The sequence below is a fragment of the Euphorbia lathyris genome, chromosome 2 (genome assembly GCF_963576675.1).
Source record: "Euphorbia lathyris chromosome 2, ddEupLath1.1, whole genome shotgun sequence".
Lineage (NCBI taxonomy): Eukaryota > Viridiplantae > Streptophyta > Magnoliopsida > Malpighiales > Euphorbiaceae > Euphorbia > Euphorbia lathyris.
Window position 1 is genome coordinate 86,727,083 of NC_088911.1, and position 10,388 is coordinate 86,737,470.

A 10,388-nucleotide genomic window follows, 5' to 3' on the forward strand; every position below is an offset into this window, starting at 1 on the left:
TTCAACCATAAAATGGCATTTTTCCCAATTAAGGACCAAATTGGATTCTTCACACCTAGCCAATACTTTATCTAAATTAGACAAACACGAGTCAAATGAATCACCATAGACAGAAAAATCATCCATAAACACCTCCATAATATGCTCTATCATATCCCCAAATATTGAAGTCATGCACCTTTGAAAAGTTGCTGGTGCATTACATAATCCAAACGGCATTCTCCTATAGGCAAAGGTACCGTAGGGACATGTAAATGTTGTTTTTTCTTGGTCAGTTGGATATATAAAGATTTGGAAGTATCCAGAAAATCCATCTAAGAAACAATAAAATGCATGACCAGCAATTCGTTCTAGCATTTGGTCAATAAATGGTAAGGGAAAATGGTCTTTCCTAGTTGCTGAGTTTAATTTTCTATAATCTATACAAACCCTCCATCCAGTCGTGGTTCGTGTAGATATCAACTCTCCTTTATCATTTTTTACAACTGTGATCCCACCTTTTTTTGGTACACACTGCACTGGACTAACCCATTCACTATCTGATATGGGATATATTATGCCAGCATCAAGTAGTTTAATTATTTCTTTCTTAACTACTTCCTTCATGTTTGGATTTAGTCTTCTTTGCCTATCCGCTTTAGGTTGGTGTTTTTCTTCCATATGAATCCTATGCATTACTACATTAGGACTTATTCCTCTTAAATCTGAAATCTGCCAACCTATACTCTTTATTCGTTTTTTTAACAACTTTTAAAAGTTTCAATTCTTGATCTTTATTAAGTTTGTTAGAAATGATGATAGGAAGAGTATCGTTAGGACCAAGAAATGCATACCTCAGATGGGATGGTAATGGTTTTAATTCAACAACAGGTGGACTTACAATGGATGGTGGAATTGGGGCTTCATGCCAGTGTAGAACTTCTGGTTTTAGACTAACTTCACCATCTTCTTCAATGTCTTCATTTTCATTAGGAACATTTTCTTGTGTGCTGATTTCAAATACCTCTTTCACACAGTTGTCAACCACATCTACTTTCATACACACATTTTCATCCATGGGATATTTTAGAGCTTTGTTTATATGAAATTCCACAGTATCCTCACCAATCCTCAAGATCAATTTCCCTTCAGAGACATCAATTAATGCTCTTCCAGTGTTCATAAATGGTCTACCCAAAATTAGTGGACAATTAGCATCAAAAGAAAAATCCAGAATCACAAAATCTGCAGGAAAAATAAACTTGTCCACTTTCACAAGTACATCTTCAACTATGCCATAAAGTTTCTTAATTGACTGGTCCGCTAGTTGAAGAACCATAGAAGTTGGTTTAACATCTTCCAAACCAAGTTTCTTAAAAATGGAAAGGGGCATCAAGTTGATACTTGCCCCTAGATCACATAAGCATCTAGGGAATTCCATATTCCCTAATTTGCACGGGATAGTGAAACTCCCAGGATCTTTAAGTTTTGTTGGCATAGCACTTGTGATAATGGAACTACAATCTTCCGTTAGGGAGATAGTAGATACATCTTCCCAATTACGCTTCTTTGAAATCAAGTCTTTTAAAAACTTGGTGTAATTTGGAATTTGTGTGATAGCCTCAATAAAAGATAAATTAATATTCAAATTTTTCAATTTATCAAGAAAAGTTAGAAATTGCTTATCCATATTCTTCTTGTTGAGCCTTTGAGGAAAAGGTGGATGAGGTTGATGAATTGATGGTGGTGATGACATAATATTTTCAGCACCTTTTTCAGTAGTCACTTTGGGAATTTCAGAATTCCTTGTATCTTCACTAGAACTTGGTGACTGAATTTCTGTTTTCTCATTTGAATCATCCGGCAAGATATCATTTGAATTATTGTGAAATGTATATTGATTACCGGATCTTAATGTAACAGCTTTCAAGTCCCTTGGATTTCCTTCAGTGTTGCTTGGGAGATTTCCTTGGTTTCGAGATGGAATTGCATTGGCTAGTTGCCCAAGTTGGACCTCCAGATTATGAATAGATGATGAATGGTTCTTTGCAATTTGATCAAACTTGGATTCAAGGCTTTTAGTGATCTCATCTTGGGAATTTATTTTTTTATTAATTCCCTCCAAGAATTTATCCATCTTCATTTCAAGTATTCCGAACCGATCTTGTGGTTGTTGGATATTTTGCCCACGATTTGCATTATTTGACCATGAGGAATTTTGATTAGGCCTCCAACCAGAACTGTAATTATTAGGATATGGATTTCCCCGTGCTTGTCCTTGTACATAATTAACTTGCTCCTCTGTACTTGGTTGTCCCAAGGGACATTCAAGTTCATAATGTCCACTTTGTCCACACATTGTACAAGTTGGTTGATTACCCATACTCATTTTCTCAATCTTATTAGTTAATGCTGAAATTTGTGCCTGCAAAATAGTCATTGGGTCAGTAGTAATAATTCCTTTCATAGGCTGAGAAGATGATTCCTTTGCTCTCTCACTTGGCCACATGCAATTGTTAGTAGCCATTTCTTCCAATAAATCATAGGCATCAGTAGTAGTTTTCCTCATAAGTGATCCTCCGGATGCTGAATCAATAGTGGTTCTGGTGGCTGGATTAACTCCATTGTAGAAAGTCTGCATAAGTAACTCTCTTGGAAAGCTATGATGGGGGCAACTCCGCTGCAAATCCTTAAAACGTTCCCATGCTTCATATAATGATTCAGAATCAAATTGTGTAAATGTAGTAATTTCCTTTATCAACTTGGCTGTTTTTGCCAAAGGAAAATACTTGGATAAAAATGATTGTGCCAATTGATCCCAAGTTGTAATGGATCCTGGTGGTAATGAATTTAACCAAGCTTTGGCTTTATCCTTTAAAGTAAATGGAAAAAGCCGAAGCTTAATTGCTTCGGCAGGAACATTATTAATTTTAAATGTATCACATATCTCCAAAAAAATTGCTAAATGAGAGTTTGGATTTTCATTTGGCAAACCATAAAATTGGATACAATTTTGCATCATTTGAAGCAAAGCTGGTTTTATTTCAAATTGATTTGCATTAACCGTCGGACGAACCACTCCTTGTTGCGCCCCATTCACTGCTGGAATGGCATAATCCATAAGTCTTTGCTCGGGTAGATTTGCCATCTTGTCTTTCAATTTTTTTGTTTTTCGTTTCTGTTTATAAAATTTTTCAATCTCTGGGATAAATGTTTCAAGCTTTTCCTTGGAACTTCTTGTCCTAGGCATGTACTTGAATTAAAAAAAATCTGCAAAATTGAAAAGAAAAAAAAATCAGTAAATAAAAAAAATGACTGTAATCCAAAAGTTAGACTAAGTAAAATAATGGCAATAAACAGAATTGCTCCCCGGCAACGGCGCCAAAAACTTGTTGAAGAAATTTCCGCAAGTATACGGTTTCCTTGTAGTAATAAAAGATGTCGATCCCTCGAGGAACAAAATTATTACTCACTATCATTTAATTCGTTTCTTTTGTTTACAGAAATAAAATATAAGAATGTTGTTAATTATCCAACTAAAACTAATCTAATTACTTGAATCTAAAGATCAAACTTAAATATGCATTTGAATAACAAGTCAGAGACAGATGATAAAAACTTAATGATTTGCTTAATTATACTTATTCAATCTAACGATTACAAGTTAGGTTGTAAATAATTCTAATCTACTCTCTCGACATAAATTAGAGTACTTAGTAATATAAAATGATGATATTAATTCTCAGTTCTCACTTGTTGAATCAACTAAACAATCATAAACATTACTAATTCAAAAATCAACATACGACAACTATCTTTTTTTATCCTGATCTCTCTAGTGATAAAAGATAATCAATTCTTTCATAAATTTCGTTAAGGAATTGTCTCTCGATCATATTCCTAACTATAAAGAATAATTAAGATGTTAACTGAGACATGTATTATGATAAGAATATTGTAAGTTAGATTAAACTAAGTCAATTGAACAAACTAAAGTAGATAGTAATTATCATCCTTAAATGTAAAAACATATAGAATGTAATTGTAAATACAAGAAGTAAAGAAGAAGGAGAATAGTGAAGGATGATCTCTCTATCCTTTTTACATTACTGTCTTCTTTCTTCTTGATCTTTAACTTCTCTTCAAAATGCTTTAAACATGCAATTGATCTTCAAGTCTCTTTTTTCTGATCTCTTGTGTTCTTCTTCAAGTAATTTTGTCATCCTAAAAACATCCAGCAATTATGTTCTTTTAAATGTAGAGACACCCCTTGAAACACCACTCTAGATAGACATGTCTTTTGGGTGGAAGAATGTGACTTTTGACAAAGAGACATAACTTTACAGCAATTCTGGAAAATTCCGCGGGCGTGTTATTTTCCGCGAGCGCGTTCTGGAAATTCCTGCAATCCAAGCCTCTTTAATCCAATGAGCGTGTTTTTTTCCGCGGGCGCGTTTCAGCTGATTTTCATCTCAAAATGTGAATGTTCATGCATCTATTTGATAATTTTCCTACACAAAACATAACACTAAAACAAGGATAAAACACTAACAAATCACATAATAAACACTCAAATTATCAAAATGAAATACTAAACTTTGAACAAATTATGAACATATAAAGTTCATATCACATTGCTGACCTGAAACTAAGTTAAATAATCAAATATTCAATTAAGTCAGCATTTGAAAGCGAAAAATTTATATTAGTTCCTAACCCCCCATTGGAACTAATCTTATCACGTTACACGGGACCAACAGTACACAGATTGATCGTTTCTTAGCCAAACTTGGTGTAGTTCATATGAATACGACAAGTTTGAAGAGGGAATGTTAGAGTTAACAGATATAAATCTGTTAAAACTGACCCACAACTAATTAACTGATTAGCAGTTACAATCTTGTTAGTCAGTTAAGCTTCTTCTATAAATAGCTTTTATTGTAATCTCATCATCATTATGTTACGTATTGTAATTTTGTATTCTTCAATTCCTTTGATCAATAATACTTCTCTTCCAATTCATTTTACTTTGATCTTCTCTAGAACACCATCTCAAAGTCTGATGTGGTATACCATGACCAATAAAATTGAAACACATGGAACTTCAATAATTAAAAGACATTAATTTATTTTTTCTGATCTATTCCTTCTCTTTGTCGTCCCTTTCCTCTTAAAACCAACACCTTCAACCTTTTTCCTCTCTTTTATTTTTTTACCTGAATTCCATCACCCACTTATCTCAAAATCATAGAGATGATTGTAAAAGAATATGTTTATATTCAATTTAAAACTCAGCGGTGGTGTATTATGAATTTCAATTAAATTTGGGTTTTGAATTAAAACTTTAAAAAAAATTAAAATTCAGATCTAAAAACTTTAAATCATTTATGGGTTTTCTAAAAAACATCTTTTTTTTTCTTTGACTTAAAACTTAAAATAAAAATTCAGATCCAAAAAACTTGAATTGATTTTTTGGTAGAGTTCTTGTCGTCGCCATCAATTTTTACTCGGTTTTCACTTGTCCTAAGCTATGGAAGAAGGAAAAAAAACAGATAGAGAAGAACGAAAGGAGGTGGTGGCAAAGGAAAATAGATAGAGAACTGGTGGCTGCCGGAGAAGAAGATTAGAGCAATATTGGCGACGCCGTCTAGAGTTGTAACTTTGCTAGAGTTAATCTTCAGAAGAGAGATAGAGTTATTTGGTGGATAAATTATATTTATTAGAGTTATTTCAGCAGGTGTCATGTTTTCATTGGTCATGGCACGCCACATCAAACTTTGAGGTGGTGTGACAGGCATATAGTATAATTAATTTCTCCTTTTATCTGTATACTCTATCTATAAACAAATATGGGATAAAATAACATTACATTTTGTATCCGTATCTCATATCATTTATCCCTCTAATAACAAACACTCTCTCAATTATTATTAGGAAGGAATAAAGGCTATTTCGGCATGTATATCCAGAATCTTGTCATTTGACCTCTTTGGTATCATTTAAATTTTGAATTGTTTTTATAAGTGACATTTAACCCATTTTAGATGTAAAATTAAATGTTTTGTTAACTTTTACCACATGACACAATTTTTAATACGTAACATATGCACATGTCAATTGTTTTAAAAAAAATCAATATCTATTACTATTACTAAAAGGACAAATAAAAGGTTATTGTCCATATAGAAAATTATATGGGCGAGTTCATAGAGACAGATTCAAAAAACTTTAAGGATGCTTAGTATTGGCTAGGAGATAAAAAAAAAGGTGTTACACTATCAAGGATGGATATAAGCTTCTCTCTAATCAAGTTCAACAACAAGGTAAGGCTAATTCTGATTTGTGGAAAAAAAAATTGGAAGATTGCAGACTCCCCTCGAGTTAAGGATCTCATTTGGCAATCAATTTCTTTATGTCTTCCTATAAAGAACTGCTTTAAAATCATGCCATGTTCCTATCTCTGAGGTTTGTCCTTTATGCGGTGTTTATGATGAAACTGGTTATCACATTCTTATAGTTTGCTCGATTGCTAAAAAAAGTGTGGAGCTTTTTGCCTATAGGTGATATCAATCCTCTTTTATCTAATCTGGTGGATTTCTAGTCTTATATTTTAGAATATAAAAATGTCTCTGAATAAAGGTTGTTCTCTATTGGGGGTTTTGACAAAATATAAATCAAGTGGTCTGGCGCAATCATCCTTCATTGGCGGGTGCGATTTTTAGTTTGGCGACTGCTCTTCTTTTTCATTGGTCTTCTACCATTCGTCGATGTCTAGGGTCCTCTCCAGCTTCTCCAATTAACTGGTTTCCACCTCCTTCTTGCTCATTTAAGTGTAATATTGACACTATTATTTTTTCACTTTCCCAATGAGTTAGTTATGATTTTGTGTTAAGAAACTATGTTGGTTTTATTTACGTCGAAATGGTAGTCTGCCTTTTATGTCAGATGTGTTTATCGTTGTGAGAATATGGGTTCAAGAAGCTTTGAACTGGTTAAAGGATATTGACTTTCAAAATATCATTGTGGAATCAGATTCTCAACTTTTAGTCAATACTATCAACGATCAAAAGATTGTGAATTCATTATTAGGTCTTATTGTTTCTGATTGTAAATCCCTTATAAGGGAAATTCATAATTGTTGTGTTCGGTTTGTCAATAGGTCTGCAAATCTAATAGCTCATACTTTAATTAGGGCATGTCAGATTACGAAGAATGTGGTCCTTTACCCCTTCCTTTCTTGTAACAATTTTAAGAAGTAACCAACAGTGGTGGATCCAGGAATCGACGTCCGGGGGGCTAATTTTAGTCCGATTTTTAATTTTTCGAAGTCCAGCCTGTTAGGGCTGGACAAATTTTTTTAACCTTCTTCTAGTACACTTAAACTTTATGGTTTTTATATGTTAGCTAAAAATTGTAACATTTTCACAATTTTTTTTTTATTTTTAGCTATAATTTGAACAATGCTTATGTTGGAACAATGCTTTCCTAGTTGTAAATCAGTGGTTCCTATTATCAACTTCCATTCTCATTTTTCTCTGTCTCCCTCTAGTTACTTCTATTGCTCACATGTAGAATATCCACCATCATCATTCTGGAAACTATAAGAAAAAAGATATTTGAATCTTAAAGGTTTCGACAGAAAATCACAATCAAACAACAAACAACCCACACACAAATAGCACAATTCCAAAATCAAGGTTTCATCAATTCATGTCAATTAGATTGTCCAATTATCATGAATATAGACTTACAATAAATGCTAGAAGAGATTAAAAATCGCTTAAAAGCCATGGTAATGAAACCTAAAGCACGAAACTTATCCCTTAATATAGTTTACCCAAGGTACAGGAGCATCGGTTTCCTTCCGAAGATACTATTGAAACCACAAAATTCATTGTCGAAATCAATTAAATCCACCAAAATGATCTTGATTAACCATTAATAACACAAAATAAAAGAAAATGAATATAAAATCCAAAACATCCAAAGTAAATCTTAAGTTGCAGCAGTTATAATTAGCAAGAACTCAAAACTAGAGCAGAATCAAAATAATCCTCATATACTAATCAAGCCTTTACAAAAACATGGAAATCACAACTCCAACAACGGATTTGGAACAATGATAGATGAGAAACTCACTTACTAGCCATATGAATCCCAATAGATGAGAAAAACTGGACAAATTACATGAAATCACAATGTTAAGGGAGTGAAGAGAGGAACGAAAAATCAAGGAGTAGACAAAGCAAGAAGGAACTAACAATGTTGGAAAAAAAATATAGATATAATGAGAGATGGTAGCAAAACGATTGAATAAGTTGGATGTTCCATTTGAGAATTTGAGAGGGAGGCACTGGTAGATAAGAAGCAGTTGAGGAAGATGAAGATGCGTAGAGCAGGAGTGAGTTTTTTTGAAAAAATAGTTCACTTGAGAGAGTTGGGTGGAGTTAAAGAGTAAGGAGGAGCAGGGGCGGAGACAGGGAGGGGGCCCGGCCCCTCTGGCCGCCAGAACCACCATGATCACGACTAGTTTCGGCCCCCTAATATTAATCCATATAGACTCTATGTTGTAATATTTCATTGTTTAAAAGTAGATGATACGATTAAAAACACTTACTTCATTTTAAAAAGTTCTAAGTTCAATTCCTTCCAACCTCAATTTATTTTAGAAAATGTTTATTTATTTAAATTTTATTTTTCAATACTTATAAAAGTATGTTACCATTATTAATTTATTTATTTTCATAACACTTTTGAACTCATTTTTATTATGTTTTTTCCATTAAAAAAATTAATTTCTTATTTTTGAGCCTCAAATTAAATTTTGAAATTTTAAAACTAAAAATAAAAAAATGTTATAATTTTTTTTAGAAACTAGTATTAAACTAATAAAAAAAATTAAATATATCCAATTACGTGTTAGGTTTGTACCTATTATTAGGTACTCCCTAAATCCAAATTTCTAATGTTTTTAGGCCTGTTAGGCCATTCTAAATCCAAATTTCTAATTTTTTTTTTGGCTTGTTAAGTCTCAATAAATCCAAATTTCTATTTTTTTTTTGTCCTCTTATGTCTCCTAAATCCAAATTATTAATTTTTTTTTTGTCTGGTAGGTCACTCTAAATCCAAATTTCTAATTTTTTTTGGCCTCTTATGTCTCCTTAAATCCAAATTATTAATTTTTTTGGTCTGGTAGGCCATCTGAAATCAAATTTTTTAAATTTTTTTACATGTTCAACCCTCCCTAAATCTTTTTTTTACATGTTAGGACTATTAAACGAAATCTAGCTTAATTTTGAGAAATTATACATTAATACTTAAAATTGGTTCTTGACCATTCAAATTATAACACGCATATATACAAAAATAAAAATAAGCAAGTTTGATTTAGTAAAAAAAAATCCGAAAGCACGTGTAAAATCGGCCCCCCAACCGAGTAATTCGATATTCGCCACTGAAGACGAGCAACCGAATAAACATCTTGATGACTTAGTTAAATAAATTGAAATAGTGAATTGAGAAATTAACCATTTGTAATAAACAGATTCATTCATGTGTTATTGGATATTCATCATATTTATCTAGAGAGGAAAGTAGGAGAGGGAGTTTGTGGCTACATTTACTCTAGGTTAATGGATATTGGATATTGGATATTCATCATCACATTTGTTTTTATTATGTTGAAAGCTAGTAGGTAGATTAATGTAGTTTAAAGATGATTACTCTAGCAGGATGTTTGTTAGGAGAGATATAGAAGGTGGAATAGGGATAAAAATACGAGATAAATTATTCCGTGTTTGTTTGAGAGATAGAAAATTGAGATAGATGAGGGATAAGCCTCTTATCCCTCAAATCCTATACCCAAGAAGGAGGTTGTATAAGGAGGTGGGATAAGCTCCTGCGATTTTAATAGGATAGAAAAGTCCGTCTTATCCCTCAAATTAATGTTATGTAGTTTAAATAAGGTTAAAATAGTAAAATGTATTATTTTATCCCTATCTATATCTCACATAGCAAATATTGAATAATAATTCTCGATTATCATATTTTTATCCTTATCTCAACCATTTATTCTTATCCCTATCCCAACATTTATCCTTATCCCTATTCCAATAGAATACCAAACGCCCCGTAGGTTTTTACGTGTTATTGGATATTCATTATCATATTTATTTATTAGTATATTATTGGAAATTTTTGTTCGTGGTCTAATATTTTTAATTTATAGTTTTTATTAATATTAAACAAAATGGAATAAAATAAATAAATAAAGAACATTATTTTTAATGGAAAAACCTCGAGCTTCAACTTTATCATTACTGTTTTATATCTAAATATATAGATTATATAAAAAAAAATGGATAAGATGATGAAGGGGGGAAGCGTGTCTATTATTAAATGAAACTAAT

The 10,388-nt window shown here is 32.2% G+C and overlaps 1 non-coding gene across 1 annotated transcript; it reads left to right on the plus strand.

Annotated features, from left to right (window-relative positions):
• Positions 1-2,636: 2,636 nt before the first annotated feature.
• On the plus strand, positions 2,637-2,743 carry LOC136221245 (small nucleolar RNA R71). The gene has a single exon (XR_010685022.1). It is a non-coding gene; the product is annotated as a small nucleolar RNA R71 (small nucleolar RNA).
• Positions 2,744-10,388: the final 7,645 nt, after the last annotated feature.